The 13,714-nt window shown below is 42.4% G+C and overlaps 1 pseudogene; it reads right to left on the bottom strand.

Moving 5' to 3' along the window:
* Nucleotides 1–4,609: 4,609 nt before the first annotated feature.
* LOC110312013 lies at nt 4,610–13,326 on the bottom strand (annotated as a pseudogene).
* Between the last annotated feature and the right edge of the window lie 388 nt (nt 13,327–13,714).

The following is a 13,714-nucleotide window of genomic DNA, read 5'->3' as shown; positions in this document are numbered from 1 at the left end:
TAACCAGTTCAACAAAAATAAAAGACTGTGGTACACCTCCGGGAAAAGAAAATTCTGCCACAAAGACAAGCAGAGGGTATGATCAAACAGATGCACCAGTGGACTCATTTAGGGGTAAGCAAGCTCATCCAGACATTCTCCAAGGCTAAGTACCATGTACCAGGGTTAAAACACCTGTGGAGCAGGTGGTGCACAAGTGTGTGCCCTGTCAAAATGTCAATATCTGCCACACTACGGTGGATCCAGGGAAGAGGTACCGGGGAGACAGACCTGGCATCTACTGGTAGGTAGACTTTACTGAGGAAAATACGGGAAGAAATACCTTCTGGCTTTTGTGGATACGTTCTCGAGATGGGTAGAAGCTTTTCCCTGTAAAAATGTGACTGCTCAGATGGTTGATAAGAAGATTATTGAAGAAATTTTTTCAGGGTTCAGAGTGCCAAAAGCAATAGTGTCAGATAATGGCCCCGCCTTTGTTGCCCAGGTAAGTCAGGCGTGACCAAGTATTTAGAGATAGAATAGAAATTACACTGTGTGTGCAGACCTCAGGACAGGTAGAAAGGATGAATAGAACCCTAAAATAAACCTTGACAAAATTAACCATGGAGACTGGCACAAGCTGGGTGGTGCTCCTTCCCCTTTCCCTATCTAGAACTAAAAATACTCCCTGTTGGTTCAGTCTTACTCCCTTAAGATCCTTTATGAGGCTCCTACACCCATCACTGTCTTAAATGATGTGACTGAACCCACATGTTGTAATAATGATCTGTATGCTAAATTAAAGGCTTGCAGGTGGTGCAGAAAGAAGTCTGGTCACAACTGGCTGCAGCAAACAAGCCAGGTACCCCACATCTCACCAGTTCCAGGTCAGAGATCTGATCTATGTGCACCTGCATCATGCCCAGAAGGGTCCCTACCTAGTTCTGTTTACTACCCCTTCTTATCCTGTTTCTGTTCTTAACCTTTGGCCCATGCATCCTTAATTGCTTAAATATAGTACAAGTTTTGATGCTCAGACAACAATGTCAGTGACTGTAACAAAGTGGGACATCATTTTAGGATTGAAATGTACCAGAGGAAAAGCGGGGAGTATAGAATCCAAAATAAGTTCAAGACCATCTAGCCCCTTCCCCTCTGAGGGGACTTTCAGAAACATAGTGGTCAAAATGACTAAGTCTACAGCTGCCAAAACAAAATGAACTGTTCTCAGAAAAATAACCATAACAAGATTAGCAGTTCCCAGAGAAATTCCCCTGCCCCCCCCCTCCAGTGAATTCTGAGAAAAACAATAAACCGCTCTGGCCTTGCTAGAATTCCCTGTGACGTTAATAGCTGTGATGTTAATAGCTGACCCTTAAGTTCAAAATGTACTGCTGCTTTGTTGAATAACCCACCATAAGGGCAGGCAAAGTGAGTCACTAGGCCAAAGTCACCCTATGCAACCAGCCAATGCCTGAAAAGGTTTCTTGCTACACCAATAAGAATAAGCCAGCTAGCCCTGTTGCCTAAATCTGCCCCTTACAAGGTATAAAAAGTGTGTTCTTTGTTTGTTCTGGGTCTCTCCTCTGGCCTGTGTGCGGGGGGGGGGGGGTGCAACATGTTGGATCAATAAAAATCATCATGCAGTTTGCAGCAATGGTGATCTCTGTGGTCTTTATGAGTGAGAGTCTTTTGACGGACTCCAACAGGGCCACCCACTTATCAGTCAGGATCTTCTAATCATGTGTACTCTTTACCAAGGAATGCACTTTTTGGAGTTATTCCAGCACAAAGCCTTGGTATTGACGTCTCTAGCTGATCTCTTGCCAAGGCATGTTTGTGTTATAGTTAGCTATTTTTGAAGCCCTGACATGTTGCATCTGAAGCATGACCACAGGGCTACCAAATTCTTAACAGTTGGTGAGCATCTCCAACTGTGTTACAGTGTCAAAAGCCAACATCCAATACCCTGTTACAGCTCTTTTTTGGGGGAGGAGAGAACCCAGGAAAGTTGAATTTCTGTCCAAGGCTGCAAAGGCTGCAAATGCATAGAATGGCTTAGAGCAATGTCTGCCTTGGCAGCCCAGGGCTGTCAATTTTAATAATTTCCTTCCTCTAAAGGGGCCCTAGTTACTGCCACATTCATTCTATAACTTCACAAAAGCATTTGCTTTGTTTCTGAAAAATTTACCAAGTAAGTATGCCACTGACCTGAGAATGCTTCTAAGATTCTGGGCAATATTCTTTTCCATCTGTGGTTGTGTTAGTAATACCAGTTAATTAAGCTCTCAGCTTCATGTTCCTGATATACAAACTAGGAATGCTACAGTAAATATCTTCTAAGGCCTCTATCCCCACACAGGTATTCTTTTGAGCATCCCAAACTCTCTAGACCACTGGTCAGTAAGGCAGGCAGCACAACTGTGAATATCATGACAGTGGACCTGGCCAACAAAGCACCCATGAGTGGAAATTTCCCCTTCAGTTCATCAAGATGAGTTCCCCTTCTCTGCTGTGAGGCAACTTGAACTGCTGATGCACAGGGGTGCTTCTCTGAAGTGGCCTGGCCAGCTCTGAGTTGGGGCCAATTCCATGCATTTTCAGATGCTAAAGGACATGGGAGCAGAATTACACCAGCAGACAACTATTCTGACAGTGATGCACAAATCAACAATCATCTGCTCCTGAAATCAACTTTATAAAGAGACACCCATGTTATCATATGACATTGGAACCTGGGATTGGCCTCTAGACTGTGCTAACATGAGTAGTGTAGGAAGGAGGCAAGGAAAAGCCAAACAACCTAGGGTCACAAGGCGACAGGGTTTTGATGGTGGGAACAAAACAGATATTTTCTGGGAGTGGCAAATGAAAAGGAGATCCCAAGGAATATCCTGCTGCCAAGCCCAAAGGAAAATATTTACAGCAGCAGCCAGAAGTCAATTAGAACTGTTCTATCTAACTACCCAAAATAGCTTGAGTCAGATCTGACCACCAGGCAGCACTTCTTGCACCTGCACATGAGTTCATTGTGATATTTTCCTTTATAAGCCTGCCCTGAACATTTTTCAGGGTTATAGTCTCAGCCCCAAAGACTGATCGTTCAGTACTGGGGTGTGTGTTCAATAAACCATCCCTGTCTGAGATCAGTGCTTGTGTGGTTTATGGAGAGACTCAGAGGTCCCAACATTTACTAGTTCTCAGTTTTCTTCCCCACTAAGGATAGATGAGGACAAAAGTGTTTAAATTACCAATCATACTAGATTGACTCTAAACCAGTTTCTGATCAGTTACTGAGTTCATTTCCCAAGTCCATCACCATTTGAAAGCGTTTAGCTCTAAATAGTCTCAAGAATTCCCTTCCCTCCCAAGGCTCAGCAATAACAAGCCTGTGTCTCTCTCAAGAACGTGGATAAAAGAGCCTCTATCCGATGTGTGATGAGATAGCGTGACCTTCTTGTTAGCACATGGACTGCTCACTTTGGGTCCCACTCTGGTTCTACAACAGCCACTGATTTCCTGCAAAAGGATTGGCAGCTTCCCTCAGAGGCTGGAGACTGTCACAGGATTAGAAACATATCCAAATGAAGATCTCTCCCACAAGAGCACAGGAGGATTATCATAAAGAGAACAGCCCCAGCTTGTTAGGAAAACAACTCTTGGGATATCCTGCACTTGTCCAGGCGCTCTCCTCACATTTTTTTGTTTCTTTGTTTGTTTCTGCACAGGAGATTAAAGGTGTTTTGTTTTTTGTTTTTTGTTTTTGTTTTTTGTTTTTGTTTTTTTTTTAAGCAAGAGAAGTGCCCTTCACTGGCTTCACATGCGAGTGAGATCTAAGCAAAAGAGTCAGTGTGAAATACTGTTTCTCTCTCCGTTTCATGTGACCTCACCTTGTCTTGACTTGGTTTCTTGTCTTCCTCCAGAGTCACACAGTATTTAGGCTGCTGAAACAGAATCCATAAGATGCTAAGCTTACAAACAAAAGGTATTTTATTTTATAGTGATGGAGTCTAGGTACCAAATGAGAATTCCAGAGGATCTGGTGTTTGTTGAGGGCCCACACTGGCTCACAAATGGTGTCTTCTCACTGCTAACAGATGAAGCCAAAGCAGGAGATACAATTTTTTTGTGGGTGCATTTATCTAATTATTGATGACTTTTCCATGTAAATGATTCTGCTTTAGCACACAGTCTCCACTGAGCTGTGGTTTAAACACAATCATTTTGGAGGAGAGAGAGATGTAAGCCAAAGCTTCTGATGATCTTACTTTTCCTTAATGTCCCCAGAGGAAGGAGCACTAATTCTAGTCTTAATCTGTTGGTTCATTATATCTCTCCATTGCTTCTGTTTACAGTCTCATCACCCAATTTAACAAAATGTAGAATATTCCAGAGGGTCATTTACTTAGAACACTGATTCCAGATCTACCCCATTCCTTTGTCCAGCCATGTTCTTCTCACTGGGCTCACAGGACAATAGCAAACTGTGAAGCTCACTGAGCACATTCTTGAAATTGTTCCCAGAAAGCCTGACTTTTCCTTTTCTTCTTCATCTTCTTCTTCTCCTCCTTCCACCTCCTTCCTCCTCCTCCTCCTCCTCCTCCTTCTCCTTCTTCTTTTTCTCTTCTTCTTTTCAAAAGGAGCTCTGGCAAAGTTTTATTAAAGGAAAACTTTCTTGTTTACTTCTCACCAGTCTGTTCTGGCATGCTTCTAATAATATCAGAATCACCTGGGTCAATGATAGCCAGTGTACATACTCTGTAGTGTTTTCCACTCGCTGTGCCCAGTTCAATATTATTGCCACTGTAGTGATAGACACCAGTTTTAGCTATCATGGCATAGTACTATTTCAGATTTCCTGGGCAGTTGTTGGCAAGGATAACCAATTTCACTTTGCCTTGTCTGATCATCTTTAGAGTCTGTTTATACCCCACAATGTACTTTCCACTTTGCATAGCCTAAAGTTGATCGACTCCAGAGACTTTTTCGTCTTTTTTTTTCACCACCATCTTCCTGCCTTAGGTGCGGGCCAACCCCCAACCAAGATCAGCTGCCAAGATGGCCAGGGAGCAAGAAGAGATCCTATCCTCTTCTTCTTCTTTGGGGGGGGGGTTCTTTTTTCCTATTTATTTATTTTTTATTAGATATTTTCTTTATATACATTTCAAATGCTATCCGAAAGTTCCCTATACCCTCCCTCCACCCTACTCCCCTACCCACCCACTACCGCTTCTTGGCCCTGGCATTCCCCTGTACTGGGGCATATAAAGTTTGCAATACCAAGGGGCCTCTATTCCCAGTGATGGCTGACTAGGCCATCTTCTGCTACATATGCTACATATGCAGCTCTGGGAGTACTGGTTAGTTCATATTGTTGTTCCACCTATAGGGTTGTAGATCCTTTCAGCTCCTTGCCAACTGGTAATAAGAACACATGCTCCACTATGTTCATAGCAGCCTTATTTATAATAGCCAGAAGCTGGAAAGAATCCAGATGTCCCTCAACAGAAGAATGGATACAGAAAATGTGGTACATTTACATAATAGCTGAGTACTACTCAGCTATTAAAAACAATGGATTTATGAAATTCTTGGACAAATGGATGTATCTGGAGGATATCATCCTTAGTGAGGTAACCTAATCACAAAAGAAGTCATTAGATATGCACTCACTGTGGATATTAGCCCAGAAACATAGAACACCCAAGATACAATTTGCAAAACACAAGAAAATCAAGAAGAGGGAAGACCAATGGGTGGATACTTCATTCCTCCTTAGAATAGGGAACAAAATACCCACGAAAGGAGTCACAGAGACGAATTTTGGAGCTAAGATGAAAGGATGGACTATCCAGAGACTACCCCACCGGGGGATCCATCCCATAATCAGCCACCAAACCCAGACACTATTGCATATGCCTTTCCTCTTCTTATTTCTCCTCCTCCTCCATGCATTTGCAGATGATGTGTATAAAGGATAATCACTACGCAAATGTGAATTTGGGCACATGGGCCAGCTAAGCTACTGATAAATGGTAGTCGTTCCCTTAACCTCAGGTTGAGATTGTCCCTGTGCATGAGGCATTTGGAATGTCACATATACCCTTCAGGTGTATTGATGACATTGAGAAGGAATCAAACATAGTATCTTTGTGGAATCCCTGAGGTCTATTATTCCCACAGCTGAATCTCCCTTCTCCATTTTGAAGTCTGTGATTCATTCCATAGGCTGCTCAGGGGAGCATTATGGACATATTGGGAACATGAAAAAATGCCAAGATCTAAATGTAGCTGTACACCATAGAAATGTGCCCAATTTGTTGTTTGTCTATGGGACTCGGATGTTAGTCTGATCAGGAGCAGAGCTCTTTGTACCTTTTCATCTCCCTGGAATGAGGAATTCAGATGGAGCAGATGCAGAAGTGACTTCTAAAGGAAGAGGTCATGACTCTGTTCTTTAAGCTGACATTAGTGAGAAAAAAATAGATACTGGGATGTTATCATTTTTTATGGTCCAGATAAAGAACTAACACAGAGGTGTAGCTCACCTAGTACTTAAATTACTCTCTTAAAATGACATTCCATACATTTCAGTTCTGCATGTTATGTCTTTTCTAAAAGTAAGTTTGCTTTAAAGTTACACATACACACACACACACAAAAAGAAAAGAAAAAATCACACACACACACTGATTTTCTATTTTCTTAGAACAAACATAAGAATTTTTAATTCTTCAGGTCTGGAAAAAAATGTAAATATGTCTTCTAGAATATAGGAAAAGCTAGGTGGAGGATTTGTGGTTCTTGTACCAGCTGGCAATTATGGTGGGAGGTTATATTGTCATTTCGGCAAAGAATAGGTCTAATCTGGAAAATGAGGTAGGTATTTCTTTTACTCATAGTAATTTTGGAGCAAACTTCATAAGGAAAATAACACCACTGACTCACCCTGATAAAAATGTATAAGTCACCTTTGGATAATATCTAACTAAACATTTTATGACATCAACAAACTTCTGAAAAAAATGAGAATTAAATTGGAATTCTTATAACATGGATTTTGAGGGTCATGTTGTTCTTTTTTTGTTGCTTGTTACTCTCAGAACTGAAACTCAGTAGTAACCTGGCCAGAGAAAGCAGCACAAGTGCTGGGCTAGACTTGCTCTGTTTCTATCAAGTGAGAAACTACATCTCAACACAATGTGGAATATGAGAGAAGAACTCTAGATGCCACAGTACTGTTCCTTAAAGCCACGATAAAATAAGAAGTCTCAGGTGTCTTCTCCTCTGAAAGAATGAGAAACTGGACAACATAACTCAATCCAGTTAGGACACAGGAAATACAACATCACAGCTGAATCCTGGATTGGAGTAAACTGCCTGCCTAATCTGCCCTAAGCAAGCTTTGGACAAAAACTAGGGTTAGGAAGAAGGGTTATAAATGAAAAAGGAGTCAAAGTCGTACTTCTAGACAGAAAGTACAGCTGTCATTCATGTGTCTACAAACAATTCCATAATCAACCTTTAAGATCCTTGAGAAAGCTGGGCAGTGGTGGCACATGCCTTTAATCCCAGCACTTGGAGGCAGAGGCAGGAGGATTTCTGAGTTCAGGCTACACAGAGAAACCCTGTCTTGAAACCCCTGCCCCCCCCCAAAAAAAAAAGAAAAAGAAAAAAATCCTTGAGAAAACATTCAGAGGAGTGATTATTTTTCTACCTGAAAGTTGATCTTTTTCACACAGTATTTTCTGATTATTGTTTTCTCTCTGCAGTTCCTCTCAGATCCTCACCACTTCCCTACCCACCCAATTCCATACTCTTTGTTTCTCTCTATCATTACCGTACAAACAGGCATCTAAAAATATTAAAATAAATCTACCCGAAGACCCAGCTCTACTACTCTTGGGAATGTACCCAAAAGATGCCCCGCCATGCCACAGGGGCACCTGTTTCACTATGTTCATAGCGGCCTTACTTGTGATATCCAGAAGATGCCCCGCCATGCCACAGGGGCGCCTGTTTCACTGTGTTCATAGCGGCCTTACTTGTGATATCCAGAAGATGCCCCGCCATGCCACAGGGGCGCCTGTTTCACTATGTTCATAGCGGCCTTACTTGTGATATCCAGAAGCTGTAAACCTAGATGTCCCATGATAGAAAAATGGATACAGAAAATGCAGTTCATTTACACAATGGATTACTACTCAGCTATTAAGAACAAGGACATCCTGACTTTTACAGGCAAAGGGATGGAACTGAAAAATATCACCCTGAGTGAGGTAACTCAGACCCAAAAGGACATGCAAGACCCAAAAGGTATGTACTCACTAATAAGTGGATATTAGCCAAAAAAGAAAAAGAAAAAAGAAAAACCCATAAAGAATACACAAGATACAGTCCACAGAATTCAAAAGGTTCAACAAGCTGAAGTGCCCAAGTGAGTATGCCTCAGTCCCATTTGGGAGAGAGAAGAAAGCAATCACAAGGGGAGGGAGGGAGAGAACTGGGAGGGCAAATGGGTCAGGGGGGGCGGATAGTGAGGAGGGTAGAGTGGTACCTGATTTGGTACTGGGGGAGGGAAAAGGACTGAAGCCCTGAGGGCCAGCAGAAAGAATGTAAACAGGCAACCTCAGGAAATAGGAGGTTGGGGGTACTCCCAGAATGCACCAGAGACCTGGGAGGTGAGAAACTCCCAGGACTCATAGGGAGGAACCTTTGATGAAATGCCCAACAGTAGGGAGAGGGAACTTATAGAGCCCACCTCCAGCAGGAAGACAGGACATCAAGTGAGGGATGGGGTTATCATCCCACAGTCATACATCTGGCCCGAAATTGTTTCTGTCTGAAAGAATTACAGGGATGGAAATGGAGAGGAGCCTTAGGAAAAGAAGGTCCAGTGACAGGCCCAAAGTGGGATCCAGCTCAAGGGGAGCTCCCAAGGCCTGACACTATTACTGAGGCTATGAAACCCTCACAAAAAGGGATCATGACTGCCCTCTGAAAGACAACAAGCAGCTGAAAGAGTCAGTTGCAGATATTTGCACCCAACCAATGGTCAGAAGCAGCTGACCCCTGTTGTTGAATTAGGAAAGGCTTAAAGAAGCTGGAGGAGGAGGGCAACCCTGTAAGAGGATCAGCAGTCTCAATTAATCTGGACTCCTGAGATCTCTCAAACACTGGACCATCAAACAGGCAGCATACACCAGCTGATATGAGGACCCCAACAAACATACAGTAGAGGACATCCAGGTCTGTGTTCATTCAGAGATGAAGCACCTAACCCTCAAAAGACTGGAGGCCCTAGGGAGTTTAGAGGTCAGGTGGGGTAGGGGGGTGGGGGCATCTTTGTAGAGATGGAGTGGGGTGGGGAGGAGGTGTGGGACATGATGCAGTCAGAGGGTGGATGGGGGCGGGGAATGGAATATGGAGTGTAAAAAATGAATTACAAATAAAATAAAATTTAAAAATATTAAAATAAAATAAAAATAAACAAACCAAAACAGACAGAAGAAAAAGAGCCAAAGCAAAAGAAGAAACATGTATAGGTGTGTGCGCTCACACACACACACACACACACACACACACACACACACATTTGTACACAAGAATCCCATGGAAACACAAAACTAGAGAACACAATTTAAAAGTAACTTTTACGTATGTGCCAGGGGCCTCAGACCAACCCATGTTGGTTGGTGTCTTAGTCTCTGGGGAACTTGATGACAAGGGAGGAGGATGAAGGAAGGAGCACTCTCCCAGAGCCAAAGCTGAGGGGTGGAGTAGGGTGGGTGAAGAACTCTAGGAGGGGAGAACGGGAGGGGGAACAACATCTGTAAATAAATAAAATAATTAATTTTTTAAAAAGTAACTTTTAAGCCGGACGTGGTGGCGCACACCTTTAATCCCAGCACTCGGGAGGCAGAGGCAGGNGGATTTCTGAGTTNGAGGCCAGCCTGGTCTACANAGTGAGTTCCAGGACAGCCAGGGCTACACAGAGAAACCCTGTCTCGAAAAAACAAAAACAAAAACAAACAAACAAAAAAAGTAACTTTTATTCTCCTCTAACTACCACACCTATTAATTTTTCTTTAAAAAATTAGACATGGGGAGATAAAGGAACAAAACTTAGAATAAGCATGGAAGAAACCAGGACTGTCAATCAGCATGCATAATTTAATTAAGGAAAGGAAATGACTGGCACCTGGTCACTTGGAAATGCCAGAGTGAAAGTGCCAACAACCTGGTGACCTTTGCTATTCTGGTTAGAACCTACTTCCACCTACAGCTACCCAACAGTAGGGAGAGGAACTCCTTACTGAGAATTGTTTAGGCCCCAAACTTGGGATTTGTATCTCAATGAATACAACCCATCCCTATGAAAGAATTGGCATGTGCTTTGTATCCTCCACCAACATAATCTATCCTCATGCTTATCACTGATCCTACCTCAGGGCCCTTGCTCTAAGCTCTGTTTATCCAATAAAACTCATTGTAAAGGTCACAGGTGCATGGCTACCTTGCTAGGAAGTCTCTATGTAGATACGAATAAAACTTCTTTGTGGTAAATGTCACTTGGAAACCTCGTCACAAAGTTTTGCCATGCTTAAATGTATAAGAATAAACCATGAGGTCAGACTCTTAAGGTTTTGACCCATTGCCTGCCAAGATGGCAGCTTTCACTTCATTCTTGAGCTCTCAGGAATCATCTCCCCAGTGGCCCTGAGGCCTGCAGGACACCCGACAACGAGAAACAATCACTGAGTACGGCAATCCAGCCCCAGAAAGACAAATGTCACATCTCTCTCGTTGGCTGCACCTAGCTCCAAATCTTTAGATAAGAGTAGTCTAAGTAATTGCAGAAAGTAGGGAGAGACCACTGTTGAAATCAGGAGAGTAAGGAGAAACAGAGAGGGCAATAGCAGGGTACACATGATCTGATTGAGAAAATAAAAACAAGGGGGGTACTTTAGGGAAGTAGGGGTAACACAACAATAAGTATGTCTGAAAGGTACAAGCAATCATACTATTATCGATTTATCTTTTAAAAACCTAAAATACATATAATATGTTTGAAAGTACACATACATAATTTAAATGAAATTTTCTCATCTGGACTGACAATGAGCCAAAGACCACCTAACAAAAACTTTCAATAACAAGATATGAAAATACTTTTGAGCTATTGGTCAGGGATGTCCAAGAAATTCTCAAAACCTTACAAGCTATCATATTACATTAGGTCACCCTGCAGAGGCAGGAGGACACCATGCTGAAGACACCATGAACGTCAGACACAGGGCCCAGAGGCCCTTGAGCTGGGGGCTGAACTGCATGTCTCTCCCCTGAAGACTAGCTTTCATGGTACCAGCAAGCACCAAGCAAGCTTCCTGAGGAGAGAAGTTGTAGCCAGCTATGATGCCTGCAAACCACAACAATGACCAACATGTACAACAGTCCTACGAGGGCAGCAGTGGCATGCATACCTTGGCAGCTCTCTAGCTGGACTTACTCAACAAGAAGGAATTTATTCTTGATACTGGAAACCTAACCAAGTATCTAGAGCTAGTGAAGTCGTGGATGCTAACCATCACCTAACTAACCTACCATAATCCCTAACAACAATCTAATCCCTTATAACCTCAGGTAAGTGTAGTCCTTACTCCTCAGGTAGAGAACTTTCCTTGGAACAAATGGAGACTTTATGGATGAGACTTGGGGATACAGCTTGGATTAGAGTTAGCAACAGTGTTAGGTACACCATTAAGACTAGGCTTAGTGTTAGGCTTAGTGCTGTGATCAGGCCCCAGGTTGTTTAAGGATAAGGATCCATTTGATGTCTGGGTTTAGGTTAGTATTAGGGCTATGGTTTAGATTATTAATTGGGTTAAAATTAGGGATAGTTTTAAGGGCAGAGCTATTAAGAAAATGTGTGACACTGTGAGCTTGTGTGAGACTGTGTATGTATGAGCATGAGTGGGAGTGGAATAGTAGTATGTTTGCATGTCATGATGTGTTTGTGTGATCATGTTTGTGTATTTGTATATAAGTATGGTTAGTGTACATAATTTTAAGTGTAAGACTGTGTTTCTTTGAGTATGTGTTTGGAGGTATAATAGGGTGATGTGTGTGTGTGTGTGTGTGTGTGTGTGTGCATGCTCAGGAATGCATAGAAATGACAGTGTACAGAGAACAAGTGCATAAGTATATTCCACACAAGTGAGTGTCAGTGAATCAGCTGCACAAAAATATTAGGGGAAATTGTGACAGCATGTAAGAGAGTCTCTGTGTGTGTCCATGTGTGAATGTGTAGGAAACAATAGGTGTGAATGTGTGACTGTGGGTGTGAGAAAAAAGTACTTAAGATTGTGTATACTTACATGAGTGTATATATATATTGTGTGTGTTGTGGTGTAAAAGTGTGTAACATCATGTTCAATTTACTTTTTGTTGCTGTGATAGACATCATAATCAAAAGCAACTTGAGAAAGAATGTGTATTTCAGCTTACAGGTCAGTCCATTGACAAGGGAAGCCAAGGGAGGTATGGAAAGTAGGACTGGAAAGCAGGAACCATGGAGAAAAGCTGCTTACTGGCTTGCTTCCTCTGACTTGTTTCTTTTGGTGTGCTCAGTTACCTTTTACAGTCCATACCCATGTGCCTAAGAATAGCACGACCCACAGTGGGTTGGGCCCTCTTTCATTAATAGAAATTAAGAAAAAGCCTCACACATATGACCACAGGACAAACTGATAGAGGCAATTCCTCAATTGAGATTTCTACTCTGTTAATGTGTAGGTTTGAGTTAAGCTGAGAAAGACTAGTCAGCGAAGAGTGTATACGTATGTTCAAAGATGTATAAAGGTATTAGGGTGTTACTATGTGTATGTAAGGGCATGTTTACTTGCCTCAAGCATTTCTGTGTGAGGTTGTGTGTTTAACACACTGTGTGTGCAGTGTGAGCATGCAGGCATGCGAGCATTCAAGTGTGAGAATGTATACTTGCATGCAACATGATTGTGAGTGTATATGACACTGAGTCACATGTGAGCATCTGAGAGTATAACAGTGTGAAAGAATATGTAACAACATATTCTTAGTTAGGGCTTCTATTCTTTTGATAAAACACCATGACCCAAATCAACTTGGGGAGGAAAGGGCTCATATTATCTCACAGGTTGTGATCCATCATCTGTGGAAATCAGGGCCTGAACTCAAGACAGAACACAAAGGTAGGAGCTGGTGCAAAGGCCATGGCGAAATGTTGCTTACTGGCTTATTTCCCATTGCTAGCTTAGCCTGCTCTGATATACCATCCAGGACCACATGCCCAGGTGCGGTACCAGCCATAGTCACCTGGGCATTCTGGTATCAGTCATCAATTTAAAAAAAGATGCACTCCAGGCTTGCCCACAGGCCATCTGATAGGGTCATTTTCTCAATGGAGGATCTTCCCAGATGACTGTATCTTGTGTCGTGTTGGCAAAACACTAGCCAAGACAATGTGTGTGTGTGTGAGAGAGAGAGAGAGATATTTTGTATGAATATGTTGTGTGTACATAAATGTTTGAATTTTTAAGTGTGTATTAGTACAAGAGCCCTTTATTAAGGTCTCCAAGTCTGTGCAATTTAGCCCCCTGGACTTTCCTAAAGTTGAGGCCATGTATGATTAGGTCAGAATTGTATGAAAATGGTGGAGTGACTTATGTGAGGGTCCAATGACCCTACCTTGACCTTC

Source organism: Mus caroli, chromosome 16, assembly GCF_900094665.2.
Source record: "Mus caroli chromosome 16, CAROLI_EIJ_v1.1, whole genome shotgun sequence".
NCBI lineage: Eukaryota > Metazoa > Chordata > Mammalia > Rodentia > Muridae > Mus > Mus caroli.
Note: the sequence above shows the minus strand (reverse complement) of the source record. Positions and strands in the feature narration are given on the sequence as shown.